At 41.4% G+C, this 21356-nt stretch overlaps 1 pseudogene; it reads left to right on the top strand.

Annotated features, from left to right (window-relative positions):
* On the top strand, positions 278–19678 carry LOC102190051 (annotated as a pseudogene).

Below are 21356 nucleotides of genomic sequence, written 5' to 3'. Positions count from 1 at the left end.
CCGTCTTGGCAGGTTTCAGGTTGAGGTGTGTCCCTGGGCCCTGGGGGTTCTGGCACAATGGGAACAATGAAATCTATGTAGACTTTCTTCAAGCGTCTTCAGTGACCAGACTTAAGATGTCCTGGGAGGCTGGCCAGAGTTCGCTCCCGTCCCTTCACTAAGATTTAATGGGCGGGGGGGCGGGGGGGGGGGTGTTGGTGGGCGCGGGGTGTGGGCTTGTTTTTTCAAGGAAACACTTCAAAGCAGTTTTCCTGGTGTGATCCAGGAATCAACGGAGATGAATAGCTCTGTGCCCACTTTTTGGGTAACCGAGTTCTCTGCCATGGGCGTTTCTGAAGCTGCACCTGTAAGGGATATTATGCATGTTGTTTTCTGTTCCCACCTACTTCTCCACAAAATCTTGGTATTTTACTCACCTGGTCTTTCACAGACACACACACACACACACACACACACACACACACACACACACACACACACCCACCCCCAAGTCTTACCCAGTCACTCCTGCCCTGCCATCCATTCCACACAATCCTGTTGAATCAGAGTCAAATCCTAGCTTTGTCATGTCCTAGCTCTGAAATCTTAAGCAAGTTAATTCACTTTTCTGGCCTTAGTGGAAAGCTTTCCTTTTCCTGTATGTGGAGTTTTCAGTTCCATAGGGCTACCCTGCCACATTGTTCTGGGCTCTGTATGCAGTAATTGGTTGACTACTTGTAACTGACCCCTCACTTGTTCTATTGGCAAAGCCCAAGCAGACATTTTTGTAATGGCGCCCTGCTGAGCAGTGCCCTTAGGTCTCCATCAAATGACTCAAGCCCAGGTCCCTTCTGAGATGTCCCTTTCCTTCAGGAGAAATCCTTTGTCTCACCCAATCCCTGGAGAACAGACCCCTCCCACCCAAGTCCCCTTTTCTCACTGAGGGAAAGCTTAGCCACCTCTCATTTTGGAAATTTTCCAGGAAATTTGGACATGAGCTTCTGTACCCCCTTGAGCTCCAGGGACACAGGTCAATAAGCAATTAGAAAATAGTTTGATTAAGTGTCACCAGAGTAAAATACGAGGTGCCCTGATCTATGTGAGAAGAAATCAGGGAAGTCTTCTCAGAGAAAGTGACATTTCAACTCAGTCCCAAGGGACCAGCAAGAGCCATTAGGTCACAGAGAGGCAGAGGGAAGAAGATGGAGAATTCTATAAGGAGAGAGTCTCTGTGTGGCACACATGGAGACATGGAGATGACTGTGAGTCTGACTCATTCAACTGCAGGAGCAGGAAGTTCTTGAGTATTATGCAAAGAGAGATGGACTGAAGGAAAACATATAACTTAGAAAATGCCAGTTATGCTTTATTCAGGGACCTTATTGAAGACTATAGCCTGGGATACAGCCTCTCAGATGGCTCTGAGAAGCTGCTCCAAAGAGGAAAGGGAGGGCCAGGATATATAGGTGGTGGTAGTGGTGAGTGCTCAGTCATGTCCGGCTCTTGCGACCCCACGGACTGTAGCCCTCTAGACTCCTCTGTCTATGGGATTCTCCAGACAAGATTACTGGAGTGGGTTGCCATGCCCTCCTCCAGGGAATCTTCCCAACCTAGGGATTGAAACTGCATCTCCTAAATCTCCTGCATTGCAGGTGGATTGTTTACCACTGAGCCACTTGGGAAGCCCAGGATACATAGGAGTTTTTGTTTAAATAAAAACAAATAAGCAAGTTGTCAAATATCAAAAGATGATTGCTAATCAAGAAAACAGACATCTCAAGTTAATGAGTTTTGTGCTCTTCTATGTATAGGAAGATGCAAGAGTCTGGGCTCATTGAAATCATTCCTTTGACACACATCTTAACTATCTAGGGCCAGTATCTTCTTCTCCATTCGGAATGCTCCTTAGTGGCTGATGGCTTGATGGCAGACAACAGTCTTTGTTTTCCGAAATAGCAGGCACCATTTTTTTTTTTTTTTTTTTCTGAAGAGTTGAGTGGAGAGAGACGACTGGAGAGGTAGGCAGACAAAAAGGGTCCCATCAGTTTTGAAATCCTCATAAAGATCTGAATGATTTTCAGAGAGCAACAGGAATTCACAGAATGGCTACAAGTAGAGACTGATAAGATCAGATTTGCATTTTAGAAAGAACACTCTGGCAACTGGAAAATAGACAGGGAAGGTTGTTCAAGTGATTTAGGAGCAGACTGGAGACCTGTATCCTGGTGCCAGCAAGGTGGGGCTCAGGGTTGACAGAGACTGGAGTGGAGAAGCCAGGATGATTGCCAAATTCTTGGTCAAGTACAAGAAACACAAAAGATCCTCCTGGACCTTAACCACCCCCCCACCCCCCAGAGCTTTTAGCCTACCTTTCTCCATTATTTTATCAGAAGTTCAAAGAGGTCCACTCTTATTTCCATTTCATCACCTTACATTCCCTTGGTAAACAACTATGTCTGGGAGCAGAAGGTGATATGAAGATGTCCTTTGATTCTGCTGATGGACCTGGTGAGTCTCATGGAGTCATGTGGTTGGAATAGGGGAGTATGTGACTGATCCTAGGAGAAGTGACAGGGGTGCCATATTGATGAGATAATAGATACTTAGGAATCTAAATATCAGGAAAAAAAAAAAACAAGAAACTGCCTGTGAACATGCAACCAAGAGCATAGGTGGCCTGGATGCTTGCCAGTATCTCAAGATGACTTGCCAGTATCACAGGGAGGCAAGGCTCAAGTGTGATGGTGGCTTAGAAAACGAACCCTGGTTAATTGAATTAATCTCAGTGTTGAGGAAGAGGTATGGGTAGAAGAGGGCTAGTCAGCATCGAGCACAGAGAAAGAAACCCAAGATAGGCAGTGCCTTCTGAGTTCTGTTATCTAAGTACTTTGCTTGATGCTCTGGATGGCACACTAGTCTGGAGCACTCATGCCTTCATGGTGGTTTTCTGATCGCCATGCCCGCCTTGTGGGTGTGACGGCATTTGTGCTGGGGGCCTGAAACTCTCTCTGAAAGATGAGGTGACATATTTCAGTCACCTCATATTACCTTTCCACAGGAGTAAATTCTGAGACAAAGTTTTTAATGCAAGTTTACTGGGGAAGTGGAAGCAAACAGGAGTAGGGAAAGGTGGAAAAACGAGACAAGGAAAGGAAGATGGCCGATAAAGAGCATATTGTAAGACCAGTTACCATCGTGGGCGACTGGGCACAGTCCTGCTGGGGAAGCTGATACAAAGCATGCACAGCAGCTGTGCAAGCCCCTCAAGGGAGCCGGAGTATCTACCCACCACCTCTTTCAACCACGGGTTGAAGGCTGCTCCCAAGGGTGTGATAATTCTCCTCTACTTCCTGCCTGCCAAGTGGGTGGCTGAAGTGAGCCTCAGAAGCCAGAGAAGGCCCTCAGGCTGCACTTGGAATTTGGACCAGCGTGCTCTGAAAGGATCAGGAATATTCACAATACCCAAAATATTAGTCGCTCAGTCATGCCTGACCCTTTGCAGCCCCATGGACTGTAGCACACCAGGCTCCTCTGTGGATTTCCCAGGCAAGAATACTGGAGTGGGTTGCTATTTTCTTCTCCAGAGGATCTTCCTGACCCAGGGATCAAATCTCCTGCATTGTAGGCAAATTCTTTACCATCTGAGCCACTAGGAAAGCCCCCAATATCCAAGTGAAGTGAAAGTCGCTCAGTTATGTCCGACTTTTTGCGACTCCATGGACCATACTGTCCATGGAATTCTCCAGACCAGAATACTGGAGTGAGTAGCTGTTCCCTTCTCCAGGGGATCTTCCCAAGCCAGTGATCAAACCCAGGTCTCCTACATTGCAGGCAGATTCTTTACCAGCTGAGCCACCTGAGAAGCCCTATATCCAAGGAGAGGTATAAATTCTAGAACACTTCCTCTTCTCCAGGTTTCCAGCTCTCTACTTGGCCAGGATTGGGCCTCCTGAGTTCCCAGTGCAGCACCACTGTTCTCGACTTACCCTGAACTGATGGAGCAGTCTAGTGCTTAGTGAAAGAACATCTCCCACTTGTTCCATGTTAAGACTAAACTATTAAGCCTTCCTCAGACACTTTGTTGGCTCTGCAGCATTATTATGTCTATAGCTAAGGAGACTTCCAAATAGGAAAAGGACTGACTTTATTTTGAGGGGCTCCAAAATCACTGCAGATGGTGATTGCAGCCATGAAATTAAAAGATGCTTACTCCTTGGGAGGAAAGTTATGACTAACCCAGACAGCATATTTAAAAGCAGAGACATTACTTTATCAACAAAGGTCCATCTAGTCAAGGCTGTGGTTTTTCCAGTGGTCATGTGTGGATGTGAGAGTTGGACTATAAAGAAAGCTGAGCACTGAAGAATTTGTGCTTTTGAACTATGGTGCTGGAGAAGACTCTTGGGAGTCCCTTGGGCTGCAAGGAGATCCAACCAGTCCATCCTAAAGGAGATCAGTCCTGGGTGTTCATTGGAAGGAATGATGATAAAGCTGAAACTCCAATACTTTTGGCCACCTAGTGGGAAGAATTGACTCATTGGAAAAGACTCTGATGCTGGGAAAGATTGAGGGCAGGAGGAGAAGGGGATGACAGAGGATGAGATGGTTCGATGGCATCACTGACTCAATGGACATGAGTTTGAGCAAGCTCCGGTAGTTAGTGATGGACAGGGAGGCCTGGTGTGCTGTGGTTCATGGGGTCGCAAAGAGTCAGACATGACTGAGCGACTGATGAGCTGAAGGAGACTTCAGAAGACACGGAGCTTCCAGAAAGAAGCAGCTCCTTCCTGTGTGCCTTCTGAATAGAACCAAGGATACTGTGTACAGTCAGTACATGCTGTTGGGGACAAAAAGTTTTCTTCTACCCATTTAGGTTCTTTGGGCTGGTCTATTAATTAAATTAACATAAAACAGATTAATGGGCTTCCCTGATGGTTCAGATGGTAAAGAATCTGCCTGCAATGCAGGATACCTAGGTTCGATCCATGGGTTGGGAAGATCCCCTGGAGGAGGAAATGGCAACCCACTCCTGTAATCCTGCTTGGAGAATCCCATGGACAGCAGAGCCTGGCAGTCTACAGTCCATGGGGTGGCAAAGAATCAGACACGAATGAGCACTCATGAACCAACAAACAAATGAAAATAAATTAACGTGAGAGAATCACATTTAATTACATACATATGGGAGCCCAAAAAAGGATAGTGAGAGGCTCCCTGAAAGTCGAGCAGTTGAGGCTGAGATGCCATATTCTGAAATAAGAAGAAGGCAATAGGGGTCTGGAGTTTAAAAGGGGAGGAAGACAATTCACAGCAAGACAGCAAGAGCCAATGCTGGTCAATCAATGCTTCCTGTGCCTCGCAGACAGTGAGAGAGAAAGGACCTTAAACAAAGAGGCTCTGCTGGGTTTCCCTCAGCTTTCCAAACAGCCCACATGCTCTTGGTTACCTCCGGTGATAGCTATCTTCCTGGACCAGACTCTCCCTCTGAATTCTTTTAGGCAGTTAAGGGGTAGGTATGGCACCCCACTCCAATACTCTTGCCTGGAAAATCCCATGGACAGAGGAGCATGGTAGGCTGCAATCCATGGGGTCGCTAAGAGTCAGACACAAATGAGTGACTTCACTTTCATTTTCACTTTCATGCATTGGAGTAGGAAATGGCAACCCACTCCAGTATTCTTGCCTAGAGAATCCCAGGGACGGGGGAGCCTGGTGGGCTGCCGTCTATGGGGTCACACAGAGTTGGACACAACTGAAGCAACTTAGCAGCAGCAGCAGTAAAACAACAATAGCAGCAACAACTCTTCCCGAGTCTTTTGTACCTTAATTGACTTCAGCTCAAACTAATCAATAAGCGTAAGTGGCATATTTTAGGGACATTCATTCTGAACTCTTTCAATGCCAAATAGTAATTATATTTTCATCTCTAATAATAGTCATACATGTTGAGCAAACCAGAGAGCAGAGTTTAGTGTTTAACTATTTCAAATGGACTTGAAACCAAAAAGAAAAATTTTAATAAAAACTAGACAAAGAATAACATATCACACAGATCCTTAGAAAGTTGTTTCTGACAGCTGCAACACACCAAGATTCCTGGCACCAAAAGTAATTGTTCACTTAACACCAATATTGTTTCCTGAAAATCCCTACTTGATTACAAAAGTCATAACCCCCACAGTCCCTCTCTGGTGACAATCACAGTGGCAGAGGGAAAGAAAGAGCACTTAGCACCATTGCCAGTATGTGATAGTCACACAGAATTTGTCTGTTCTCATGGCAAAAGTTGCATGTCATGTTACTTAAACTGCAAATAAACAAAGTAGGGCTGAAAAATAAACCATGGCTGAAGATCATCTCAAAAGTAATAAAAATGGAAATTTTATGCTAGGAATTGGCTTCCAAATTCTAATACACTGGAGCCATAGGGTAAAATGGTATATTTAGGATAAGCAAAAGGAAGTACACACAAGCAACCTACAGTTTGTGGCTCCACGTTTTTCTTTTTCTGTTTTTTTTTTTTTTTTTGTAAGTTGTTTGATCTCACTTTACATGTTTACATAGGAGCTTTTATAAATGGTGGCATGGCACTACTATTCAACATAGTTTTAGAAGTTTTGGCCACAGTAATCAGATCAGAAAAAGAAATAAAAGGAATCCAGATTGGAAAAGAAGTAAAACTCTCACTGTTTGCAGATGACACGATCCTCTACATAGAAAACCCTAAATACTCCACCAGAAAATTACTAGAGCTAGTCAATGAATATAGTAAAGTTACAGGATATAAAATTAACACACAGAAATCCCTTGCATTCCTATACACTTGCTAAGTGCTAAGTCACTTCAGTCGTGTCCGACTCTTAGTGACCCCATGGACTGCAGCCTACCAGGCTCCTCTATCCATGGGATTTTCCAGGCAAGATTAATGGAGTGGGCCACCATTACCTTCTCTGATACACTAACAATGAGAAAACAGAAAGAGAAATTAAGGAAACAATTCCATTCACCATTGCAACGAAAAGAATAAAATACTTAGGAATATATCTACTTAAAGAAACAAAAGATATCTATATATAGAAAACAATAAAACAATAATGAAAGATATAAAACAGGACACAAATAGATAGAAAATATACCATGTTCATTGGTTGGAAGAATCAATATAGTGAAAATGAGTATACTACTCAAAGCAATCTATAGATTCAGTGCAATCTCCATCAAGCTACCGACGGTATTTTTCACAGAACTAGAAAAAAATGATTTCACAATTCGTTCAGTTCAGTTCAGTCACTCAGTCGTGTCCAACTCTTTGTGACGCCATGAATTGCAACACATCAGGCCTCCCTGTCCATCACCAACTCGAAGAGTTCACTCAGACTCACGTCCATTGAGTCGGTGATGCCATCCAGCCATCTCATCCTCTGTTGTCCCCTTCTCCTCCTGCCCCCAATCCCTCCCAGCATCAGAGTCGTTACCTATGAGTCAATTATTTGCATGAGGTGGCCAAAGTACTGGAGTTTCAGCTTTTGCATCATTCTTTCCAAAGAAATTCCAGGGCTGATCTCCTTCAGAATGGACTGGTTGGATCTCCTTGCAGTCCAAGGGACTCTCAAGAGTCTTCTCCAACACCACACTTCAAAAGCATCAATTCTTAGGCGCTCAGCTTTCTTCATAGTCTAACTCTCACATCCATACATGACCACTGGAAAAACCATAGCCTTGACTAGACGGACTTTTGTTGGCAAAGTAATGTCTCTGCTTTTGAATATACTATCTAGGTTGGTTATAACTTTTCTTCTAAGGAGTAACAAGCATCTTTTAATTTCATGGCTGCAGTCACAATCTGCAGTGATTTTGGAGCCCCCAAAATAAAGTCAGCCACGGTTTCCACTGTTTCCCCATCTATTTCCCATGAAGTGATGGGAGCAAATGCCATGATCTTAGTTTTCTGAATGTTGAGCTTTAAGCCAACTTTGTCACCCTCCTCTTTCATTTTCATCAAGAGGCTTTATAGTTCCTCTTCACTTTCTGCCATAAGGGTGGTGGTGTCATCTGCATATCTGAGGTTATTGATATTTCCCCAGCAATCTTGAATCCAGCTTGTGCTTGCAGGGTGACAGTACACAGTTTGACGTATTCCTTTTCCTATTTGGAACCAGTCTGTTGTTCCATGTCCAGTTATAACTGTTGCTTCTTGACCTGCATATAGGTTTCTCAAGAGGCAGTTCAGGTGGTCTGGTATGCCCATCTCTTTCAGAATTTTCCACAGTTTATTGTGATCTACACAGTCAAAGGCTTTGGCATAGTCAATAAAGCAGAAATAGATGCTTTTCTGGAACTCTCTTGCTTTTTCGATGATTCAGTGGATGTTGGCAGTTTGATCTCTGGTTCCTCTGCCTTTTCTAAAACCAGCTTGAACATCTGGAAGTTCATGGTTCATGTATTGCTGAAGCCTGGCTTGGAGAATTTTGAGCATTACTTTACTAGAGTGTAAGATGAGTGCAATTGTGTGGTAGTTTGAGCCTTCTTTGGCCTTCCCTTTCTTTGGGATTGGAATGAAAACTGACCTTTGTCAGTCCTGTGGCCACTGCTGAGTTTTCCAAATTTGCTGGCATATTGAGTGCAGCACTTTCACAGCATCATCTTTCAGGATTTGAAACAGCTCCACTGGAATTCCATCACCTCCACTAGCTTTGTTCATAGTGATTCTTTCTAAGGCTGACTTGACTTCACATTCCAAGATGTCTGGCTCTAGATGAGTGATCACACCATCATGATTATCTTGGTCTTGAAGATCTTTTTTGTATAGTCCTTCTGTGTATTCTTGCCATCTCTTCTTAATATCTTCTGCTTCTGTTAGGTCTGTACCATTCTGTCCTTTATCAAGCCCATCTTTGCATGAAATGTTCCCTTGGTATCTCTAATTTTCTTGAAGAGATCTCTAGTTTTTCCCCTTCTGTTGTTTTCCTCTATTTCTTTGCATTGATTGCTGAAGAAGGCTTTCTTATCTCTTCTTGCTATTCTTTGGAACTCTGCATTCAGATGCAAATATCTTTCCTTTTCTCCTTTGCTTTTCACCTCTCTTCTTTTCACAGCTATTTGTAAGGCCTCCCCAGATAGCCATTTTGCTTTTTTGCATTTCTTTTCCATGGGGATGGTCTTGATCCCTGTCTCCTGCACAATGTCATGAACCTCATCCCATAGTTCATCAGGCACTCTATCAGGTCTAGTCCCCTAAATCTATTTCTCACTTCCATTGTATAATCATAAGGGATTTGATTTAGGTCATACCTGAATGGTCTAGTGGTTTTCCCTACTTTCTTCAATTTAAGTCTTAATTTGGCAATAAGGTGTTCATGATCTGAGCCACAGTCAGCTCCTGGTCTTGTTTTTGTTGACTGTTTAGAGCTTCTCCATCTTTGGCTGCAAAGAATATAATCAATCTGATTTTGGTGTTGACCATCTGGTGATGTCCATGTGTAGTCTTCTCTTGTGTTGTTGGAAGAGGGTGTTTGCTATGACCAGTGCATTTTCTTGGCAAAACTATTAGTCTTTGCCCTGCTTCATTCCGTATTCCAAGGCCAAGTTTGTCTGTTACTCCTGGTGTTTCTTGACTTCCTACTTTTGTATTCCAGTCCCCTATAATGAAAAGGACATCTTTTTTGGGTGTTAGTTCTAAAAGGTCTTATAGGTCTTCATAGAACCATTCAACTTCAACTTCTTCAGGATTGCTGGTTGGGGCATAGACTTAGATTACTGTGATATTGAATAATTTGCCTTGGAAAGAAACAGAGATCATACTGTCATTTTTGAGATTGCACCCAAGTACTGCATTTTGGTCTCTTTTGCTGACCATGATGGCTACTCCATTTCTTCTAAGGGATTCCTGTCTGCAGTAGTAGATATAATGGTCATCTGAGTTAAATTCACCCAATCCAGTCCATTTTAGTTCACAATTTGTATGGAACCACAAAACCCCTTGAACAGCCAAAGCAATCTTGAGAAAGAAGAATGGAACTGGAGGAATCAACCTGCCTAACTTCAGGCTATACTGCAAAGCTACAGTCATCAAGACAGTATGGTACTGGCACAAAGACAGAAATGTAGATCAATGGAAGGAAATAGAAAGCCTAGCGATAAACCCATGCACCTATCGACACCTTATCTTTGACAGAGGAGGCAAGAATATACAATGGAGAAAAGACAATCTTTTTAACAAGTGGTGCTGGGAAAACTGGTCAACTACTTGTAAAAGAATGAAACTAGAACACTTTCTAACACCATACACAAAAATAAACTCAAAATGGGTTCAAGATCTAAATGTAAGACCAGAAACTATAAAACTCCTAGAGGTAAACATAGGCAAAACACTCTCCCACATAAATCACAGCAGCATCCCATATGACCCACCTCCCAGAATAATGGAAATAAAAACAAAAATAAACAAACGGGACCTAATTAAACTTAAAAGCTTCTGCACAATGAAGGAAACTATAATGAAGTTGAAAAGACAGCCTTCAGAATGGGAGAAAATAATAGCAAATAAAGCAACTGACAAACAACTAATCTCAAAAGTATACAAGCAACTCCTGCAGCTCAATTCCAGAAAAATAAATGATCCAATCAAAAAGTGGGCCAAAGACCTAAACAGATATTTCTCTAAAGAAGACATACAGATGGCTAACAAACACATGAAAAGATGCTCAACATCACTCATTATCAGAGAAATGCAAATCAGAACCACAATGAGGTACCATCTCACGCCAGTCAGAATGACTGCTATCCAAAAGTTTACAAACAATAAATGCTGGAGAGGGTGTGGAAAAAAGCGAACACTCTTACACTGTTGGTAGGAATGCAAACCAGTATAGCCACTATGGATAACAGTGTGGAGATTCCTTAAAAAACTGGAAATAGAACTGCCATATGACCCAGCAATCTCACTGCTGGGCATACACATTGAGGAAACCAGAATCGAAAGAGACATATATACCCCAATATTCATCGCAGCACTGTTTCTAATAGCCAGGACATGGAAGCAACCTAGATGTCATCAGCAGATGAACCGATAAGAAAACTGTGGTACATATACACAATGGAATATTACTGAGCCATTAAAAAGGATACATTTGAATCAGTTCTAATGAAGTGGATGAAACTGAAGCCTATTATACAGAGTGAAGTAGGCCAGAAAGAAAAACACCAATACAGTATACTAACACATATATATGCAATTTAGAAAGATGGTAATGATAACCCTATATGCGAGACAGCAAGAGAGACACAGATGTATAGAACAGTCTTTTGGTCTCTGTGGGAGAAGGCGAGGGTGGGATGATTTGAGAGAATAGCATTGAAACATGTATATTATCATATGTGAAACAGATCACCAGTCCAGGTTCAATGCATGAGACAGGGAGCTCCAGGCTGTTGCACTGGGATGACCCAGAGGGATGGGATGGGGAGGGAGGTGGGAGGGGGGTTCAGGATGCAGAACACATGTACACCTGTCTGATTCATGTTAATGTATGGCAAAACCACCACAATACTGTAAAGTAATTAGCCTCCAATTAAAAGAAATTAATTTTAAAAACTAAAAGAAAAGAAAACCCACACAAAAATAAATAAAGAAACCCTACCCCCCCCCAAAATAAATAAATGGTGTTGTTGGTACTGGACCAACTCATATCAGCCTATTTAACCCATGATGTGGATAAATGGTGGCATTTGTTGTAACCACCACAGGGCTGCTAATTAGTGTTGGTGATCCAGGGTGCCACCCTCTGTTATCTGCTCCTTTTGAATTAAACATCCAAGATTGATCTCGACCATCTCTACTGGTTGAACCGTCACTCACTATTCTTTCCAAATTATACCTCCTCTTACACTTTTGTTGAAAGCTCCAGATTAATGTTATGTATTCAACTGTTGCTTGGACATTTCTACCTGGAATACCCACACACCTTTAAAGTTCAACCGGCTTTAAACTAAACATATCCTATCCTTCCCTCATTTTCTTAAACTTGCCCCTTTTCTTCTTCATGGCTCACTATGGATAGAATTTTGGGGTCTTATCGCAGCCCACCAATTTCATGAAGCTGTATATTTGAAGATACTATTTCTCTGTCTGGAATCATCCTCTCCCACCCCTCGGCCAGGAAAACATCTCTTCCTTCTCTAAGATCCAGCTCAAGGGCTGTCTCTCTTGTCAGATTCACTGACCCCTTTGACTGCCACAGTCTCATAACAAGCAGAGTCTGTGTCCCCAGATCTCACTTAAAACTCCTCCCATACCATGCTGTCTGTTCTCTGATGTCTCCTTTACCTGTGGTTGTCAATTTGTAATTTATCTGTCTTTCTGATTGTCAGCTCTTCTGTGTATCTCATTCTTATTACCTCCTAGACCCTAGGCCAGAACCCAGACAGGGGAAATGAGCAGGACTGTAGCAGAGATTTTGAACTTGGAATCAGACAACCCAGGATTCAAGCCTTAATTTTTCTGAATACTCCTTTTTCTATCTAGCAGGGTTCAGAGACATAGCTACATTTTAATCATTTAAAATTTTATAAACTGTATCTTCTGAACTCAATATAAAATCTACCTTCTGTGAAAATAACTCTATTTTCTGTTTCTACTGCTGGTTAACCACTTAAATGAGGATTTCTTCAGTTAATCTCTGAGGAGGCAAAGAGAAAAAGATACAGTTCCTCTATTGGTAAAGCCATGGAATGGATGTTACAAGGAGATTTTCTGTAATCCTACAGGTTGAGTCATGTTTCTTAGCACCAGCTCTAACTCTATGCTCTTAATTGCTCTTGAGCTATTTTTTCTTCTTTCTCTTTTATTTCTGCTGTGCGTTTTGTTTCAGACCAGATCCTCACAAAGTGAAAGAGGATAATTAAGCCTGATATTTAAGCCTTTTGATTAATTTACATTTTATAGAGGGAGGAATTGATGACTAGTTTTTTTTTTCTTATAACAATACCAAATAAAAATTTTGTAAAGTTATTTCTAGAAAGCATTACCAGATCTGCAACTTATTTTCACAGGATATAAGTAATAGCTATCATTGATACACTCTTGAAAAATGCTTTAATAAGACCTTTTTTTTTCTGAATTACCAATGAAGCCATGGTTTTGAGCACCAGGAAAAAAATCTTTTCTCATATTAATTTTACATCGACTTTTATTTTATAAAGTTCATGCCATGATAAAGACAAATTCTAGTAATTACAATTGAAAATTCAGCTTGCAGTCGAGGGAACCAAGGAAGGTTTGTGGTGTTTGAAATATGATGATCATACATCTTTGAAGAAGAAACTATTTGCAATGGAATAAACATGTTAAATCATAATGTAAAGGTCAAATCCTGGCCAATCAGTCAGATTATTTTAAAAAATCACATTAAGGATACCATAAAAGCCTGACATTAAGGGCAAAAGATTAATATGTAATCTAATTGTGAGATGAGAAAGAACCTACCATTTATTCTATACCTGAAAGTTTAATTTCTAAGTGAAAGATCTTAGCAGCAAGTGAGTTCGGAAGAGCATGTGGGCCCTCAGCGTGGGTTTGATGGTTCATCCTGAGCTTACTTCTGCCTCAGCTTTTCCTTATTTATTTTTGGCTGTGCTGGGTCTTCACTGCCGCACACAGGCTTTCTTTAGTTGCGGGGAGCAGGGGCTACCCTTCATGTGGCGCACGGGCTTCTCATTTCAGTGGCTTCTCTCATTGCGGAGCACAGGCTCCAGGCACGTGGTCTCAGTAGTTGTGGCTCATGGGCTCAGTTGTTGTAATGCATGGACTTAGGTGCTTGCTTCAGGGACTGAACCCGTGGCCCCCACACTGGCCGGTGGGTTCTCAACCCCCAGACCACTTCTAGGAAGCCCTACCTCAGCCTTTCTATCCAGTTTAACAACTGTTTACCTCAGCCTGTCCTATTAGACTGAACTTTCTTAGGTGCAGGCACTCTGCTCTTTTCATCTTTTTTTTTTTTTAATTGAAGGATAATTGCTTTACAGAATTTTGTGGTTCTCTGTCATACATCAATAAGAATCAGCCATACACTTATGTCCCCTCCCACCTCCCTCCCCATCCCACCCTTCTAGGTTGTCACAGAGCCCCTGTTTGAGTTCCCTGAGTCATACAGCAAATTCCCATTGGCTGTCTATTTTACATATGATATTGTAAGTTTCCATGTTACTCTCTCCATACATCACACCCTCGCCCTCCTCCCATCCCCGTGTCCATAGGTCTGTTCTCTATGTCTGTTTCTCAACTGCTGCCCTGAAAATAAATTCATCAGTACCATCTTTCTAGATTCCATATATATGCATCAGTATACAATATTCATATTTCTCTTTCTGACTTACTTCACTCTGTATAATAGGCTCTACATTCGTTCACCTCATTAGAACTGACTCAAATGGGTTCCTTTTTATGGCTGAGTAGTAGTCCATTGTGTATATGTACTACAGCTTCTTTGTCCATTCATCTGTCGATGGACATCTAGGCTGCTTCCATGTTCTAGCTATTGTAAATAGTGCTGCAGTGAACATTGGGGTACATGTGTCTTTTTCAATTTTGGTTTCTTCAGGGTATATCTCTTCATCTTTTAAACCATGCCTAGCATGGTACCTAGCATAGAGCAGGCTCTTGCTAAATACTTAATGAATCTATATATGAAAACATTAATAGAGTGTTTTTAAAGACAAAAAACTCCAAACATTCATATAACTAAAGCAGAGCTGTTCATTTCATCATCACTCCTTGACAAAGGAACTGTCTCTCACAAACACAACTGGCTGTGTCCTGCAGAAGTACAGGGTGTAACTTATAAAGCCAGCAGTTTTATTTCCTTTCCAACGACCTCCTTACATGTAACCAAAACCTGCCACCCAGGTCACATTGGTTCAGTTGGCTGATGAGACCAATAACCCATCTCTGACAGTGACAATAGTAAGGGACCTGTGAGATGTAAAGATTGACTATGTTGTTCCATACATCACTCTCTTTTTTCTAAGTATAAATGGTATTTATAAAGAATATAAAAACATATAAATATAGGGGAAAAAATCACCACAATCTCTCCATTAACATTTTGGTGTTTCCTTTACATTTTTAAAATAATTGAAATGAAATTTTATCAGTTTTGTGTCTGGATTACATCATTCTGAGAGCATTTTCCATGTTACTATATTTTTCTCAAAAACATCCCTTTTAATAGCTGCATATATTTTGCCTCAAGGAATACCATACTACAGTGTATTTTTCACTGCAATAAATAATGCTTGATGGAATAATCTTTTACATAAATATTTTAAGCCTTTTAATATAGAAATATGATATAGTACACTTACATGTATCCATTAGCCAGGTCCAATCCATTTCCCTTCCTCTGGTCCAGATTGTTTTAAGGCAAATTCTAGACATTCTATTATGATGTCATCTACTTTTATTTATTAAATAAATTATTCCATATATTCTATGTGTTTACATATATTATTGTTTTTATAATAATACATATTGTTAGAGTATAATATATACTCAATTTTTAAATCAAATATCCAGTTAGTTGTTCAAGCATACCAAATTTTATGGCACTTCATTTATTGTACTTTGCACATACTATGTTATTTTACAAATTGAAGTTCTGTGCCAATGCTGTGCCAGGCAAGTCTATCAATACTGTCCTTCCAACAGCATATGCTTGTTTTGTGTCTCTGTTATATTTTGCAAACTCTCACATTTCAAACTTTTTCATCATTATTATATTTGTCATGGTGATCTGGGATCAGTGATCTTTGATGTTACTATTGTCATTGTTTTGGGGTGCTATAAACCATGCACACAAAATGGCAAAACTTATTGATAAACATGGGTTCTGACTGCTCCACCAACCAGCCCTTCCCCATCTCTCTCTCTCTTTGGGCCTCCCTATTTCCTGAGACATAGAAATATTGAAATAGGCCAATTAATAACCCTACAACAGCCTCTAAGTGTGCAAGTGACAGGAAAAGTCACACATTTCTTCTTTTTAAAGCTAGAAATAATTAAGCTTAGTGAGGGAAGCTGAAAGCTAGGCCTCTTGCACGAAAGAGTTAGCCAAGTTGTGAATGCAAAGGAAAAGTTCTTGAAGGAAATTTAAAGTGCTACTCCAGTGAACACACAGAAATGGTTAAGAAAGAGAAACAGTCTTATTGCTGACATGGAGAAAGTTTTAGTGGTCTAGATAGAAGATCAAACCAGCTGCCACATTCTCTTAAGCCAAAGCCTAATCCAGAGCAAAGTTTAACTCTCTTTAATGCTCTGAAGGCTGAGAGAGGTGAGGAAGCTGCAGAAGAAAAGTCTCATAGCAGAGGCTGGTTCATGAGGTTTAAGGCAAGAAACTCTCTCCATAACATAGAAGTACAAGTGCTGATGTAGAAAATGCAGCAAGTTATCCAGATCTAGCTAAAATAGTTACTTAAGATAGTTATTTAAGGTGGCACCATTGAATAACAGATTTTCAATGTAGATGAAACAGCCTAATATTGGAAGAAGATGCCATCTAGGAATTTCATAGCTAGAGAGGAGAAGTCAATGCCTGACTTTAAAGCTTCAAAGGACAGGGGCTAATGCAGGTGGTGACTTGAAGTGAATGTCTATTTACCATTCCTAGGGCCCTTAATAATCATGCCAAATCTACTTTGCTTGTGCTCTACAAATGGAACAAGTTTAGGATAACACATTTATTTACAACATAGTTTACTGAATGTCTTAAGTCCACTGCTGAGATCCTGCTGCTCAAAAGGAAAAAAAAGTTTCCTTTCAGAATATGACAGGTCATTGACAAGGCACCTGGTCACCCAAGAGCTCTGATGAGGATATACAATAAGATTAGTGTTACTTTCATGCCTGCTAACACAAGGTCCATTCTGTAGCCCATGGATCAAGGAGTAGTTTTGACTGAAAGTGAAGCGACTCCTTGTGACCCCATGGACTGTAGCCGCCAGGCTCCTCTGTCCATGGGATTCTCCAGGCAAGAATACTGGAGTGTGTTGCCATTTCATTTTCCAGAGAATCTTCCTGACCCAGGGATAGAACTCCAGTCTTCCACATTGCCAGTAGATTCTTAACCATCTGAATCATCAGGGGTTCCAGTTTTGACTATTAAGTCTTATTACTTAAGAAACATCACTTTATAAGGCTATAGCTGTCATAGTGATTCCTCTGATGGATCTGGGCAAAAGTCTATTGAAAACCTTCTGGAATGAACTCACTATCCTAGATGTCATTAAGAACATTCAGGATTCATGGGAAGAGGCCAAAATATCAACATGAACAGGAGTTTGGAAGAAGTTCACTCCAGCCTTCACGGATGACTTTGAGGGGTTCAAGGCTTTGGTGGCAGCTGTACCCACAGATGTGACGGAAATAGCAAGACAACTGAAAGTGGAGCCTGGAGATGTGTCTGAATTCCTGCGATATTGTGATACAGATTTAATGGATGAAAAGTTGCTTCCTTTGGGTGAGCAAAGAAAGTGGTTTCTTGAGCTGGAATCTACTTCTGGTGAAGATGTTGTGAAGGTTGTTGAAATGACAACAAAGGATTTAGAATATTAAATCATCTAAGTTGATAAAGCAGCATCAGGGTTTGAGAGGACTGACTCTAATTTTGAAAGAAGTTCTATGTGGGTTAAATGCTGTCAAACAGCACTGCATGCTACAGAGAAACTGCTCCTGAAAGGAAGAGTCAATCAATGGGGCAAACTTCACTGTGGTCTTATTTTAAGAAATTTCCACAGCAACTACTCCAACTTTGAGCAACTACCACATTGATCAGTCAGCAGCCACCAACATCAAGGCAAGACCCTCCACCAAAAAAAGAGATTAATAACTTGTTAAAGGCTCAGATGACAGTTAGCATTTTTTAGCAATAAAGTATTTTTAAATTAAGGAATGTACTTTTTAAAGACATAATTCAGTTGCACACTTAATAGACTACAGTATAGTGTAAACATAACTTTTACATGCACTGGGAAACCAAAAAATTCATGTGAGTCACTTTATTATGATATTCATTTTATTTCAGTGGTCTGAAACTGAATCCACAATATTTCTGAGGTATGTCTGTTGATTCCCAGGTGGTACTATGGTAAAGAACCCACTTGCCAATACAGGAGTCAAGAGACAGGGGTTTGACCCCTGGGTTACAAAGATCCCCTGGAGGAGGACATGGCAACCCACTCCAGGATTCTTGCCTGGAGATTCCTCACAGACAGAAGAGCCTGGCAGGCTACAGTCCATGAGGTTGCAAAGAGTCAGACACTACTGAAGTGGCTTAGCACACATGCTCACATGTCTGCACATAAATCTTTGATCACATTTCTGATTCTGTCCTTGGGATAGAATGTTAAAAAATGGAATTCTGGGTAAAGATGAAAGCTCTTGATGGCTTATGATATCTTGCCAGATTGCTTTGCTGAAAACATTCATCCATTTTCACTCCCATGAGTAACAGGAGAGCCCCATTTTCCTTCACCCTAACCAACAACCAGTCATTGAACTGATAGTTTGAAATGCATTCTGAAAGAATCCTCTTCACCCAGAAGCTAATGGTGAGGTCTTTGGAGTCAGTCAAGGCTGAGATTCAGTCCTTAGCCTATGTAGCCCCATGATATGTGAGTTAGTCTCTGAACATCTGCTTCCTCATTCAGTAGATAAAAATACATAACACATAGAGTTTTGTGATGATTAGATGTTATAATATTTATAAAGTGCTTAGCATGGTCCTGGCAAACAGTTCAAAAAATGCCTGTTTTAGACTAAAAGTCCCATGAGGTCATGTCTATTGTGGGTGGTTTCTTGTATTGCTCTTATTTTCCCTTCACTTAGTGTCCAGTGAGGAGCTAGCACTCAATAACCAATGCCTGAGGGCTCAGATGAGGAAGGGTGAGGAGTACAGCCCTGATGGGTCTCCAGTCAGTCTCTCTGACAGCAGGAGGGAGGTGACCCTTGTCTTGTGGAGCCTCAGGCCCTCCAGCTCACTCTGGCCCTGACCAAGCCTGCAGCTGCTTGTCACTGATTCTGGAGGCTCTTCATCCGCAGATTCAGAGCAGCAAGGTCCTCACTGTATGAATGAGAGAAGCTCTGTAGAGAAAGGGATATTGCCAGAAGTTTTACCAAGAACACGAAGGGCATTTTCTCTGTCAATGGCTAGGGGAGTTTATGGCCAGTGAGCCTATGTCCTCGCCCTCAAGGATGCTACTCAGCTCTGGGGGACAGTGCGGGGACCCACCAGAGTGTTTCAAGCATGCTGCCTGGCCCCAGATTCACTTCATGGGAGTTTTGACCTCACCAACATCTGTAATACAACCCCTGACTTGGATGCTGTGGCTTCAGCTAGTAGGGAGAGTGCAGCTTCTTTCCTGATGCTGGTGAACAGGCTGGTGTGAGGAAGAGAAGCCCCAGTTGCTCCATGCCCCTGTGTACTGCATCCCAGAGGGAGGCATCCTCTGTATAGCTGGAACAGGGCACAGGGCCAGCTGGATGCAAGCCGGTCAGTCTGTGAGGACCGGAGGTGTGGCTTGGCCGTTTTCACAGACCTCTGGTCCAGAGCATTCTCCTAGGACCAGGGAGGCCTGGGGCTCCTGTGGCATCTCTGTTGAACATCACCACCTATGTGAAGGCCTAGCTCCTGCCTACCATCCATTCTAGAATCTAACTCTCTCTCTACCTCATCTTTGGAACGCTCATGGGTGGTTCAGAGAAATGATGGCTCCTCTTTTTTCTGAGAACTACTTATCTTTTTTCAAGGAGGAGCTTATCTAATCGACTTGCCTGAAAAATGCAGTGACTCTGTATTAGCAATACTTGGTCTATTTTCTTAATGAAAAGTCAATATCTCCTTCCTAACATCATACATAAAAATAAACTCAAAATGGATTAAAGACTTAAAGGTCAGAAACTATAAATCTCTTAGAGGAAAACATAGGCAGTACATTCTTTGACATACATCACAGTAAGATCCTCTGTGACCCACCTCCTAGAGTAATGGAAATAAAAACAAACAAATGGGATATAATTAAACTTCAAAGCTTTTGCACAGCAGAGGAAACTATAAGAGTAAAACACAATGCTCAGAAGAGAGATAATAACTGCAAATAAAACAACGGACAAAGGATTAATCTCCAGAATATATAAGCAGTTCATACAGCTCAGTAATAGGAAAAAAACTAGCCTAATCAAAAAATGGGCAGAAGACTCTAAATAGACATTTCTCCAAAGAAGATATACAGATGACCAATAAATGCATGAAGTGTTCAACATCACTATTAGAGACATGCAAATCAAAACTAGAATGAGGTATCGTCTCACACCAGTCAGAATGGTCATCATCAAAAAATATACAAACAATAAATGCTGGAGAGGATGTGGAAAAAAGGGAGCCCTCCTACATTGTTGGTAGGAATGTAAATTGATATAGCCATAATGGAAAACAGTATGGAGAATCCTTTAAAAATAGGCATAAATCTACCATTATGACCCAGCAACCCCACTACTGGCATATATCCCGAGGAAGCCATGACAGAAAAAGACACATGTACCCTCAGTATTCATAGCAGCATGGTTTACAATAGCCAGGACATGGAAGCAGCCTAGATGTCCATCAACAGATGTATGGATGAAGAAGATGTGGTATATATATACAAAGGAATATTACTCAACCATAAAAAAGAATGAATTTGAGTCAGTTCTGGTGAGGTAGATGAATCTAGAGCCTGTTATATAGAGGAGAAAGGCAGAAAGAGAAAAACAAATACAGTATCTTAACACATATATATGAAATCTAGAAAAGTGATATTGATGAACCTATTTACAGGGAAGGAATGGAGATGAAGATGAAGAGAATGGACTTGTGGACAGTCGGGGAGGGAGAGAGTGAGACGAATGGAGAAAGCAGCACTAACATGTACACACTACCAGGTGGAAGACGGGCCGCTGGTGAGAAGTTGCTGCGTAGCACAGGGAGCCAACCTGGTGCTCTGTCATAACCTGCAGCACTGAGATTTGGCGAGGGGAGGGAGGCTAAGGAGGGAGGGAATGTATTACATAATTGTGGCTGATATGTGCTGTGGTATGGCAGAAACCAACAGAACATTGCAAAAATTCAAAAATATATTTGAAAAAAAGTCTGTGTTCCACTGAATCCTCAAGGCTAGGGCAGTAGCCTCAGTGCTATCTATCTGTAACTGGAGTAATTAAACATGTCCTGAAGCCAAATATAAATATAAATATATACACACACACACACACACACACACATATGTGTGTGTATTAAATGAATAAAAAAACTCATGTCCCTTAAGGTTAATTTAATTACTAGTAATGTCCT

The sequence above is a fragment of the Capra hircus genome, chromosome 15, assembly GCF_001704415.2.
Source record: "Capra hircus breed San Clemente chromosome 15, ASM170441v1, whole genome shotgun sequence".
Classification (NCBI taxonomy): Eukaryota; Metazoa; Chordata; class Mammalia; order Artiodactyla; family Bovidae; genus Capra; species Capra hircus.
The sequence above is the reverse complement of the archived record's forward strand: the minus strand, read 5'-3'. Positions and strand labels throughout refer to the sequence as shown.